Source organism: Bubalus bubalis, chromosome 24, assembly GCF_019923935.1.
Source record: "Bubalus bubalis isolate 160015118507 breed Murrah chromosome 24, NDDB_SH_1, whole genome shotgun sequence".
NCBI classification, from domain to species: Eukaryota; Metazoa; Chordata; class Mammalia; order Artiodactyla; family Bovidae; genus Bubalus; species Bubalus bubalis.
Window position 1 is genome coordinate 23,106,767 of NC_059180.1, and position 12,834 is coordinate 23,119,600.

General features: G+C 38.6%; 1 protein-coding gene across 1 annotated transcript in view; it reads right to left on the reverse strand.

Annotated features, from left to right (window-relative positions):
• Positions 1-12,834, reverse strand: part of LOC123331500 (phospholipid-transporting ATPase ABCA3-like) — a 76,052-nt gene that overhangs the window by 26,853 nt on the left and 36,365 nt on the right. The gene's annotated exons all lie outside the window — the stretch shown is intronic.

Sequence of the window (12,834 nt, forward strand, 5' to 3'; positions counted from 1 at the left end):
AAAAAGGCCTTAATGACCTGGAAAACCACAATGGTGTGCTCACTCTCCGAGAGTCAGACACCCTGGAATGTGAAGGTGATAGACTTACAGCTGAGCTATTTCAAATTCTAAAAGATGATGCAAATAAGTTCTGCACTCAATATGGAAGCAAATTTGGAAAACTCAGCAGTGGCCACAGGACTGAAAAAGGTCAGTTTTCATTCCAATCCTAAAGAAAGGCAATGCCAAAGAATGCTCAAACTACCATACAATAATGCTGATGTTACAGGCTCACAAGGTAATGCTCAAAATCCTTCAAGCCAGAGAACTTCCAGATGTACAAGCTGGATTTAAAAAAGGAAGAGAAATCAGAGATCAAATTGCCATCATTCACTGGATAATAGAAAAAGCAAAGGAATTCTAGAAAAAAATCTACTTCTGCTTCACTGACTACACCAAAGCCTTTGTTGCGTGGATCACAACAAACTGGAAAGTTCCTACAGGGGTGGGAATACTGGACCACCTTACCTGCCTCCTGAGAAACCTGTATGCAGGTCAAGTAGAAACAGTTAGAACCGAATATGGAACGATGGATTGGTTCAAAATTGGGAAAGCAGTAAATCAAGGCTATAGAATGTCACTCTGCTTATTTAACTTATGCAAAATTTCAGGCTTGGACGAAGCACAAGCTGGAATCAAGATTGCCAGGAGAAATAACAATAACCTCAGATATGCAAATGACACCACTCTTATGGTAGAAAGTGAAGAGGAACTAAAGAGCTTCTTAATGAGGGTGAAAGAGAAGAGTGAAAAAGTTGGCTTAAAACTCAGCATTCAAAGACTAAGATCATGGCATGTGATCCCATCACTTCATGGCAAACAGATGGGGAAACAGTGGAAACAGTGGCAGACTTTATTTTTGGGGGCTCCAAAATCACTGCAGATGGTGACTGCAGCCATGAAATTAAAAGACGCTTACTCCTTGGAAGAAAAGCTATGACCAACCTGCTACTGCTACTGCTAAGTCACTTCAGTCGTGTCCGACTCTGTGCGACCCCAGAGAGGGCAGCCCACCTGGCTCCGGCGTCCCCGGGACTCTCCAGGCAAGAACACTGGAGTGGGTTGCCATTTCCTTCTCCAATGCATGAAAGCGAAAAGTGAAAGTGAAGTCGTTCAGTCGTGTCCGACTCCTAGCGACCCCATGGACCACAGCCCACCAGGCTCCTCTGTCCATGGGATTTTCCAGGCAAGAGTACTGGAGTGGGATGCCATTGCCTTCTCCATGACCAACCTAGACAGCATATTAAAAAGCAAAGACATTATTTTGCCAACAAAAGTTCATCTAGTCAAAGCTATGGTTTTTCCAGTAGTCATGTATGGATGTGAGAGTTGGACCGTAAAGAAAGCTAAGCATCAAAGAATTGATGCTTTTGAACTGTGATGTTGGAGAAGACTCATGAAAGTCCCTTGGACTGCAAGGAGATCAAAGCAGTCAGTCCCAAAGGGAATCAACCGTGAATATTCATTGGAAGGGCTGATACTGAAGCTCCAATACTTTGGCCACCTGATGGGAAGAACTGACTCATTGGAAAAGACTCTGATGCTGGGAAAGATTGAAGGCAGGAGGAGAAGGGGATGACAGAGGACAAGTTGGTTGGATGGCATCACTGACTCCATGGACATGAGTCTGAACAAACTCTGGGAGTTGGTGATAGAGAAGTCTGGTGTGCAGCAGTGCATGGGGTTGCAAAGAGTCAGACATGACTGGCCTAATGAACTGACTGACATCATGCAAAACACCAGGCTGGATGGATCACAAGCTGGAACCAAGATTGCTGGGAGAAATACCAACAGTTTCAGATATACAGATGATACCACTCTAATGGCTGAAAGCAAAGAGGAACTAAAGCCTCCTGAGGAAGGTGAAAGAGGAGAGTGAAAAAGCTAGCTTAATCAACACACAGAAATCCCTTGCATTCCTATACACTAATAATGAGAAAACAGAAAGAGAAATTAAGGAAACAATTCCATTCACCATTGCAATGGAAAGAATAAAATACTTAGGAATATATCTACCTAAAGAAACTAAAGACCTATATATAGAAAACTATAAAACACTGGTGAAAGAAATCAAAGAGGACACTAACAGATGGAGAAATATACCATGTTCATGGATTGGAAGAATCAATGTAGTGAAAATGAGTATACTACCCAAAGCAATCTATAGATTCAATGCAATCCCTATCAAGCTACCAACAGCATTCTTCACAGAGCTAGAACAAATAATTTCACAATTTGTATGGAAAAACAAAAAACCTCGAATAGCCAAAGCGATCTTGAGAAAGAAGAATGGAACTGGAGGAATCAACCTACCTGACTTCAGGCTCTACTACAAAGCCACAGTTATCAAGACAGTATGGTACTGGCACAAAGACAGAAATATAGATCAATGGAACAAAATAGAAAGCCCAGAGATAAATCCACGCACATATGGACACCTTATCTTCGACAAAGGAGGCAAGAATATACAATGGATTAAAGACAATCTCTTTAACAAGTGGTGCTGGGAACTCTGGTCAACCACTTGTAAAAGAATGAAACTAGAACACTTTCTAACACCATACACAAAAATAAACTCAAAATGGATTAAAGATCTAAACGTAAGACCAGAAACTATAAAACTCCTAGAGGAGAACATAGGCAAAACACTCTCTGACATACATCACAGCAGGATCCTCTATGACCCACCTCCCAGAATATTGGAAATAAAAGCAAAAATAAACAAATGGGACCTAATTAACCTTAAAAGCTTCTGCACATCAAAGGAAACTATTAGCAAGGTGAAAAGACAGCCTTCAGAATGGGAGAAGATAATAGCAAATGAAGCAACTGACAAACAACTAATCTCGAGAATATACAAGCAACTCCTACAGCTCAACTCCAGAAAAATAAATGACCCAATCAAAAAATGGGCCAAAGAACTAAATAGACATTTCTCCAAAGAAGACATACAGATGGCTAACAAACACATGAAAAGATGCTCAGCATCACTCATTATCAGAGAAATGCAAATCAAAACCACTATGAGGTACCATTTCACGCCAGTCAGAATGGCTGCAATCCAAAAGTCTACAAGTAATAAATGCTGGAGAGGGTGTGGAGAAAAGGGAACCCTCTTACACTGTTGGTGGGAATGCAAACTAGTACAGCCACTATGGAGAACAGTGTGGAGATTCCTTAAAAAACTGGAAATAGACATGCCTTATGATCCAGCAATCCCACTGCTGGGCATACACACTGAAAAAACCAGAAGGGAAAGAGACACGAGTACCCCAATGTTCATCGCAGCACTGTTTATAATAGCCAGGACATGGAAGCAACCTAGATGTCCATCAGCAGATGAATGGATAAGAAAGCTGTGGTACATATACACAATGGAGTATTATTCAGCCATTAAAAAGAATACATTTGAATCAGTTCTAATGAGGTGGATGAAACTGGAGCCTATTATACAGAGTGAAGTAAGCCAGAAAGAAAAACACCAATACAGTATACTAACGCATATATATGGAATTTAGAAAGATGGTAACAATAACCCTGTGTACGAGACAGCAAAAGAGACACTGATGTATAGAACAGTCTTATGGACTCTGTGGGAGAGGGAGAGGGTGGGAAGATTTGGGAGAATGGCATTGAAACATGTAAAATATCATGTATGAAATGAGTTGCCAGTCCAGGTTCGATGCACGATACTGGATGCTTGGGGCTGGTGCACTGGGACGACCCAGAGGGATGGAATGGGGAGGGAGGAGGGAGGAGGGTTCAGGATGGGGAACACATGTAAACCTGTGGCGGATTCATTTTGATATTTGGCAAATCTAATACAGTTATGTAAAGTTTAAAAATAAAATAAAATTAAAAAAAAAAAAAAAAAAAACTCAACATTCAAAAAACTACGATCTTGGCATCTGGTTCCATCCCTTTGTGGCAAATAGGTGGGGAAAAAGATTAAGCAGTGATAGATTTTATTTTGGGGAGCTCCAAAATCACTGTGGATGGTGACTGCAGCCATGAAATTAAAAGACACTTGCTCCTTAGAAGGAAAGCTATGAAAAACCTACACAGCATATTAAAAAGCAGAGATATCACTTTGCTGAAAAATGGCTATACACTGTCAAAGCTATGAGGAAAAGCGGACAACAGAGGATGATATGGTTGGGTGGCATCACCACTTCAATGGACAGGAATTCGAGCAAACTCAGGGAAATAGTGAAGGACAGGGAAGCCTGGAATGCTGCAGTCCATGGGGTTGCAAAGAGTCAGTGGCAACTTAGCAACTGAACAACATCAATGTAAAAAAGATATTAAAGTCTTTGATAGCCTCTATATCAAGAAACATAAATAGCATATTAAGAAATAAGTTTTTAAAAATTTATACCCATGTTTAAGGATTTAAAGAAAGCCACATTGTGAAAATGTAAAAATTGACATATAGAGCCAATGCGACTCTAATAAAATTCCAAATAGAATTTTTATGTAATGTTAGAAGCTGATTCTTAAATTTGTATAGAAATACAAGTCTGAAGAACAAGGTGAGACAGCTTCACCTACAGGTTATCAGAACATGATAAAATTCTAGTGATTAAGATAGAATCAGACTGACACCGGCTATACAAATAGACCAATAGAACTCATAAATACATTCATGAATATACAGAAAATTAATTTATGATAAAAGTGGAAATACAGAGTGGTAGGTAAAGAGTAGTCTTTTCCATTAAAAAGTAAGAAGTCAAATGAATATACAAATGGGAATAAATGAAATCTCATATCATTAAAAAAAAAAGTTCCTTATAAATTGTAGATATCTATGCAAAACAAAAACATCCCCGAAATACCCATGTCAGGGAGGGTAAATTTTCAAAAACAGAACACAAAGAACAATAAACTCAAAGGAGAAGATTGATATATTAGGTTTTTTAAAATTAATTGCTATAAGGTGGCACCAGTGGTAAAGAACTGGCCTGCCAATGCAGGAGACATAAGCGATGTAGGTTTGATCTCTGGGTCAGAAAGATTCCCTGGAGGAGGCCATGGCAACCCAATCCAGTATTCACAGTCCAGTCCTAAATAGTCACTGGAAGCACTGATGCTGAAGCTTAAACTCCAATACTTTGGCCACCTGATGCAAAGAACTGACTCATTGGAAAAGACCCTGATGCTGGGAAAGATTGAAGGCAGAAGGAGAAGGGGACGACAGAGGATGAGATGGTTGGATGGCATCACCGACTTGATGGACATGAGTTTGAACAAACTCTGGGAGTTGGTTATGGACAGGAAAGCCTGGAATGCTGCAGTCCATAGGATCACAAAGAGCTGGACAAGACTGGAGCAACTGAACTAAACTGAACTGATTCTTTTCCACTATTGTATATCACAGTATACTAAATATATTTTCCTGAGCTATGTGGTAGGTCCTTATTCATTATACATTCTGTATATACTAGTTTGCATCTGCTAATCCCAAATTCCCAATCTTTCCATCCTCTACCCTCCTCCCCCTTGGCAATGACAAATCTCTTTTCTGTTTATGAGTCTATTTTGTTTCATAGACATATTTCTTTGTGTTGTGTTTTAGATTCCACATGTTATAGCATATGGTATTGGTCTTTCTCTCTCTGACTTACTTCTCTTAGTTTGATAAGGTCTAAGTTCACCCATGTTGTTTCAAATGACATTTCATTATTTTTTAAGACTGAGTAATTTTGCATTATATATGTATATATATATAATGACATATGGATAATGGCATACATATACTATATATAATGTCTTATAATATATATATATATATGAGACATCTTCTTCACTCATACATGTGTCAATGAACATTTAGTTTGTTTCCTCTTGGTTACTGTAAATAGTGCTACAATGAACATATGGGTGCATGTGTCTTTTTGAGTTATAGTTTTGTCTGGGTATATGCTACCAGGAGTGGAATTGCCTACTATATGGAAACTCTGTTTTTAGTTTTTTCAGGAACCTCCATACTGTTTTCCATACTGGCTGAACCAATTTACATTTCTACCAACAGTGTAAGAGTTTCTTTTTGTTCACAATCTCACCAATATTTATTATTTGTAGACTATTAAATAATGTCCATTCTGACAATTGTGAGATGATAACTTATTACAGTTTTTATTTCCATTTCTCTAATAATTAGCAATGTTTTGAGCATCTTTTCATGGGCTTTAGGCCATTTGTATGTTTTCCTTGGAGAAATGTCTATTTAGATCTTCTCCCCATTTTTTGATTGACTTTTGATTTTTTGTTGTTGAGTTGTATGAGCTATTAGTATGTTTTGGAAATTAAGGCTTTGTCAGTTGCATTATTTTCAATCCTCCCAGCCTTTACATTTTGTTTATGATTTCCTTTGCTGTACAAAAGTTTATAAGTTTGATTAGCTTCCATTTGTTTATTTTTGCTTTTATTTTTATTGCCTTGGGAGACTGACCTGAGAAAATATTGGTATACTTTATGTCATTTGCCTACATTCTCTTCTAGGAGTTTTATGGTGTCCTCTTACATTTAAGTTTTTAAGTCATTTTGAGTTATTTTTGTGCATGGTATGAGGATGTGTTGTAACTTCTTTGATTTACACGTAGCTGTCCAGCTTTTCCAACACCACTTGCTGAAGACAATGTCTTTTCCTCGTTGTATAATCTACCTCCTTTGTCAAGGATTAATTGTCCATAGGTGTGTAAGTTTATTTTTCTCTATTCTGTTCCAGTGATTCATGGTCTATGTTTTGGTGAATACCACGCTGTTTTCATTACTTTAGCTTTGCACAGTTGTCTGATGACTGGAAGGGTTATGCCTCCTGCTTTGTTCTTTTCCCTCAAGATTGCATTGGTAATTCTCAGTCTGTTATGTTTCCATGTAAATTTTAAAATAATTTGTTCTAGTTCTGTGGGTAATTTGATAAGGATCACATTAAATCCATAGATTGCTTTGGGTAGTATGCCCGTTTTAACAAGATTAATTCTTCCAATCCAAGAGTGTGGGATATCTTTCCCTTTCTTTGAATTATCTTCAGTTTCCTTTATTAATGTTTCATAGTTATCAGCATATAAATCTGTCACCTCCTTGGTCAGTATTTTTTATGTGATTTCAAGGGAATTGCTTATTTACATTTGGTTTTCCTAACTTCTTTGAGAATTTTTGCCTATGTATTCATCAAATATAATATATTGGCCTGCAATTTTCTTTTATGCTAGTGTCTTTATCAGGTTTTGCTATCAGGGTGATGGTGTCTTTACAGAATGTCTTTGGAAGCATTTCTTTTTTTTATTTTTTTATTTATTAATTTTTTTTAATTTTATTTTATTTTTAAACTTTACATAATTGTATTAGTTTTGCCAAATATCAAAATGAATCCGCCACAGGTATACATGTGTTCCCCATCCTGAACCCTCCTCCCTCCTCCCTCCCCATTCCATCCCTCTGAGTGGTGCACTGGAAGCATTTCTTCTTCAATCTTTTGGAAGAGTTCAAGAATGATTGGTATAAGTACTTCTTTATATGTCTGGTAGAATTCTCCTGAAAGACATCTGACCCCTGACTTTTGTTTGGAGGGAAGTTTTTTTTAAGAGTACTATTTTACTTCTAGAGATTGATCTGTTGTTATCAACTTTTTTAATTGATTTCATTTTGGTGGGTTGTATGTTTCTTAAAACTTGTCCATTTCTTCTAGGTTGTAAAATTTGTTTGTTGTATAATTGCTCATAAAATTCTCTTATGGTTTTTTGTAATTCTGTGGCATCAGTTGTGATTTCTCCTCTTTCATTTCTTATTTTGTTTATTTGGGTCTTTTCTCTTTCCTTCTTGATGAGCCTGGACAGAGGTTTGTCAACTTTGTTTACTCTTCAAAGAACCAGCTCTTGATTTTACTGTTTTTTAATCTCCATTTTATTTCTTTCCTTTCTCATTTTATTATCTCCTTCCTTCTGCTGACTTTATGTTTTTTTTTTACTTTATGTTTTATTTGTTCTTTTTCTAATTATTTAAGGTAGTGAGTTAGGTTATTTATTTGAGTTTTTTCTTGTTTCTTAAAGAAAGACTGTATTGCTATGAACTTTTGCCATAAGAATTGTTTGGCTACATCTCATGGATATTTTATGGTTGAGTTTTCATTGTCATTTGCTTCAGCTATTTATTTCCTTCTTTATTTCCCTGATGGCCCATTAGTTTTTCAGTAGCATGTTGTTAAGTTATTAACATGTTTAGTAGCATGTTAAATTATTCTCATTTATTTTCCTGTGGTTGATATTCTAGTTTCTGATGTTGTGATCAGAAAATATGCTCAAAAATTTTTTATACTTTAAAATTTTTTTGCCCTAGTATGTTGTCAATCCTAGAAACTGTTTCACAAGCACTTGAAAGGAATGTGTAGTCTGCTTCTTTTTTTTTGGATGTAATATCCTATAGATATCAAGACTAACTATTCTATTGTATCATTTCGAATCTTTGTTTCCTTATGGATCTGTCTTATGTTGTCAATCCTAGAAACTGTTTCACAAGCACTTGAAAGGAATGTGTAGTCTGCTTCTTTTTTTTTTTTTTTTTTGGATGTAATATCCTATAGATATCAAGACTAACTATTCTATTGTATCATTTCAAATCTTTGTTTCCTTATGGATCTGTCCATTGATATGAGTGAGGTGTTAAAGTCTCCTACTATTATTGCATTCTCATCAATTTCTTCCTTCATGTCTGTTTTATGTACTTGGGTGCTTCTACATTAAGTGCACATATGTTGACAAGTGTAATATCCTCTCCTTCTATGAATCCTTTTACCATTATTTAGTGTCCTTCTTTTTCTTTCTATCACTTGTTTTAAGGTTCATTTTGTCTGATTATGAGTATTGCACACCCTGCTTTCTTGCCATTTCCATGAATATCTTTTTTCCATCCCTTTACTTTCAATCTATGTGTATCCTTTGCCCTACAGTGGGTCTCTTGCTGGCAGCATATTGTAGTCTCTTGGTTTTTTTCTTTTTTAATCCAATCTGCCACTCTGTCTTTTGATTGGAGAATTTAGTCCACTGACTTTTAAGGTATGATAGATATGTATTTGTTGTATTTATTGGGTTTCCCTCGTAGCTCAGTCGATAAAGAGTCTGGTTGCAATGCAGGAGACCTGGGTTCAATCCTTGGGTAGGGAAGATCCCCTGGAGAAGGAAATGGCAACCCACCCCAATATTCTTGCATGGAGCATCCTGTGGACAGAGGAGTCTGGCAGGCTAAAGTCTATGGGGTCACAAGAGTCAGACATGACTGAGTGACTAAGCACACAGCAGCATATATTTATTACTATTTTAAGCCTTGTTTTCCCATTGATTTTATATTTCTTCTTATATCTTTCTTTTTTGTTTTTCCTTTTATGCTTTGTTGATTTTCTTTTGTATTAGGCTTACATTCTCTTCTTTTTGGTTTTTATGAATTTATTGTATGCTTTTGATGTGTGGTTAAGGGTAACTTTTTCAAGTATATTAAACCTTTCCTACATCTACTTGCTTTAGACTGGTAGTCACATAGGCTTAAAGATATTCTAGGGGGAAAAAAATCTAAATTTTCTTACTCTCTTCCCCCACATTTTATGCTTTTGATATCTTCTTTTATATCTTCATGTCCATCCTTTTGCTGTTCCTGTGGTTATTTTTGTTCATTATTGCTTCTATAGAAATGTTTTGATTTTTAAATCTATATACTGGCTTATTTCAGGGCTTCCCTGGTAGTTCAGATGGTAAAGAATCTGCCTGCAAAGCAGAGACCTGGGTTCAATCCTTGGGTTGGGAAGAGCTCCTGGAGAAGGAAATGGTAACTCACTCCAGTATTCTTGCCTGGAGAATTCCATGGACAGAGAAGCCTGGCAGGCTATATCCATGGGGTTGCAAAGAGTCAGACACAACTAAGCAACTAACACTTTCACTATGTACTGGCTTATTTAAGTGATTTGCTTTCCAATTATGATTTCCTCTTTCCTATAGATTCTTATTTGTTTTTGATTTAGAGAAGAATAAATAAAAACTAAACCTTCCTTTTTTAGGTTTGGGAAGCTTTCAGCCATAAGGCTTCAAATATATTTTCAATCCTCTTTTTCTTTTTCTTCTGCGGTTCCTATTATGTGTAGATTGGCACGCTATAGTCTATCCCATAAGTCTCTTGTAATATTTTCATTCTTTTCAAAATTTGACTTTTTGTCTGCTGTTCTGACTGGGTGATTTCCATTATTGTATCTTCCAATTCACTTATGCATTCTTCTGCATTATTCATTCTGCTATTCATTGCTCAGCTTTCATCTTGGTGAATGAGTTCTCAAATTTTTGTTTCCTTTTTAGAGTTTCTATTTCCTTTTTATAGTAATCTTCATTTCTATCAATAATTTTTCTTAATTCCTTCAGAATTTTTATTATCTCCTTTTTTAACTCAGTGTCTATTAGACTAGAGAGGACTATTGTTTTAAAGAGGTCTATTGTTCTTCCTTTCAGAGGAGTTCTCTTGATCTTTTAATTGGGAGTAGTTCCTCTGCCTCTTCATTTTACTTATACTTCTCTTGCTCAATGAGTTTAGGAGAAACAATTATCTACTGTGGTTTTAGAGGGCTATTTTTATGTAGGAGTCCCTCTGCATAGCCTGTGTGGATTTAACCATTTTTGGTGTGAGAATTATTTTTTAGTGTAGCTGGCTGCCACCTCTTTCTTCAGTGTGTGCTGGCCATTATCCTCCTAACAGAAAGTGTGACTGACATTGCGGTGAGTAGAGCCTACACTGGTTACTGATCAGGTTATCTTCTTTTACTCTGTGCTTGTCACTGCCCTGTCAAGGCTGGTTCTGTTCCCTTGTTGGAGTAGAAGCCCCCAGATTCATTTCTTAGCTGTTTCTGCAGTATGAGGTATGCTGGATTAGGGCTCTCCCACGAGGATAGAACCACTGAGTATTCTGCCAGGGCCGTTCACTGGATGAGTATACTCTGTTGTGCCACCTGTCACCCATTGTGTGGGCTCATAAAGTGCACTGTTTCTGGCACTGCCCTGGGCCCCATCTCAACCTTGGGAATGCTGGCAATCAGCCCTGGTGTCCCTCATGTGTTATTTTCACAAGGCCATCAATGCAGATACACTGAAGGCAGGTTCTAAGACTGCACCTAGACCTGCTTGTGGGAGTTATGCAGCCAGTCCAGACTCTATCCTGACCCTGCCCCCATATGTATGTGCCCACAAATACACAGCTGCTAAGGCCAGACCCATTCTCTCCATAGGAGCACCCATTGTCCACTCAGATGTCCTACAGATGCTGAATTTACAAACTGGTGATGGGCAGATATGTAAATCTGAGACTTGCACAGCTGTGGGAAGAAATTTCAGCCTTGTTTCCTAGGTCCCACTGCCCCTGCAGCTCAGCTGTGGTTTCAGCCTTGCCTCTGCCGTGGGTAAACCACTGAAGTCTGTTCCCAGAGCCCGCCAAGGAGGTGGCTGGGGCATGGGAGCCCGGAGCCCATAAAGACCAGGGCCAGCACATGGAGAAAGAAGCTGCATTGGCAACCCTACCCCTTCCTTCAAGCTCCACTTAACAGTGGCCTGTTGACCAGGCTTCTATAGTAGGCCCAGACTTCTTCCTCAAACACCCCTGGTTACTGCCTTACCACACTCCAGCCCCTTTTGGCTGTCTCTGTGCAGCCAATAGAAATCCTCTCCCTGGGTCTGTCCTCTAAACACCAAGTTCAGCACCCAGCCCTTGTCTGTACCATGGACATGTGTCTCAAGCTGAAGAGTTCAGGACAATGGCACAGCCCATCTGTTCAGGTCTCTCTCTGCTCTGCCCACCCAAGCTGGTTCTTGTGCTCTCCTCTGAGACTCTGATGCTCCCTTTCTGTCCCAGCTGATCTCCCCACCCATGAGGGGGCTTCCCTTGGTATGAGAATCTTTCCTGTTTTTCAGCCCCCTATCAGGGGCACAGGCCGTTCATTGCTGTGTGTGGGCTTTCTCTAGTTGTGGTGAGCAGGGGCTACTTTCTAGTTGTAACGTGTGGGCTTCTCTTGTTGCAGTGGCTCCTCTTATCGTGGAGCATGGGCTCGAGGGCACGTGGACTTCAGGAGATGCACTGCATGAACTTAGTAGCTGTGGCTTGCAGGCTCTCGGGTGTGTGGGCTGAGTAGCTGCGGCACACAGGCCTAGCTGCCCCACAGGATATGATATCTTCCCAAACCAGGGATCAAACCCATGTTGCCTGCATTGGTAGGCAAATTCTTAACCACTGAACCACCAGGAAGTCCAGTAGATGTATTTTTAATGTATCTGTGGCATGAGGTGAGCTCCATGTCCTTCTGCTCCACCATTCTGATTGGATCCCCTAGTAAGGTGTTTTTCTTAAGTTATAATTCTTCAGAATAGCAGTAAAAACTTAATGTGGAAGTTTTCCAAATAAAGACTTTTATGTCTATCTTATAGTCATTAGGCTATTTTGCTAAGGAGTTAGTCCAACTGAAAATAAAAGAATGTATTAGAAATCATCAGGAGGAGGAAATTTTCTCAGCTTCCTTTCTTTTAAGTTAGCAGTTTATAATGAGACATGTACCTTCAACTCATCAGATCTCTATTCCAGTCTTCAGCAACACTCTCTCATGACGGCCTCAATATGACTGAATGACAATGTGTCTTAAACTTTTTCACTGATGGACCCATAATAGGAAAGGATAAGAAGTAGCAACCTGTTCTCTGTCCTCTACCTCCAAAACAGGGGTACTTGAAAGGTAACCTAAACCAGCCCATCATAAGCACTAAAGTTCTTTGGAGA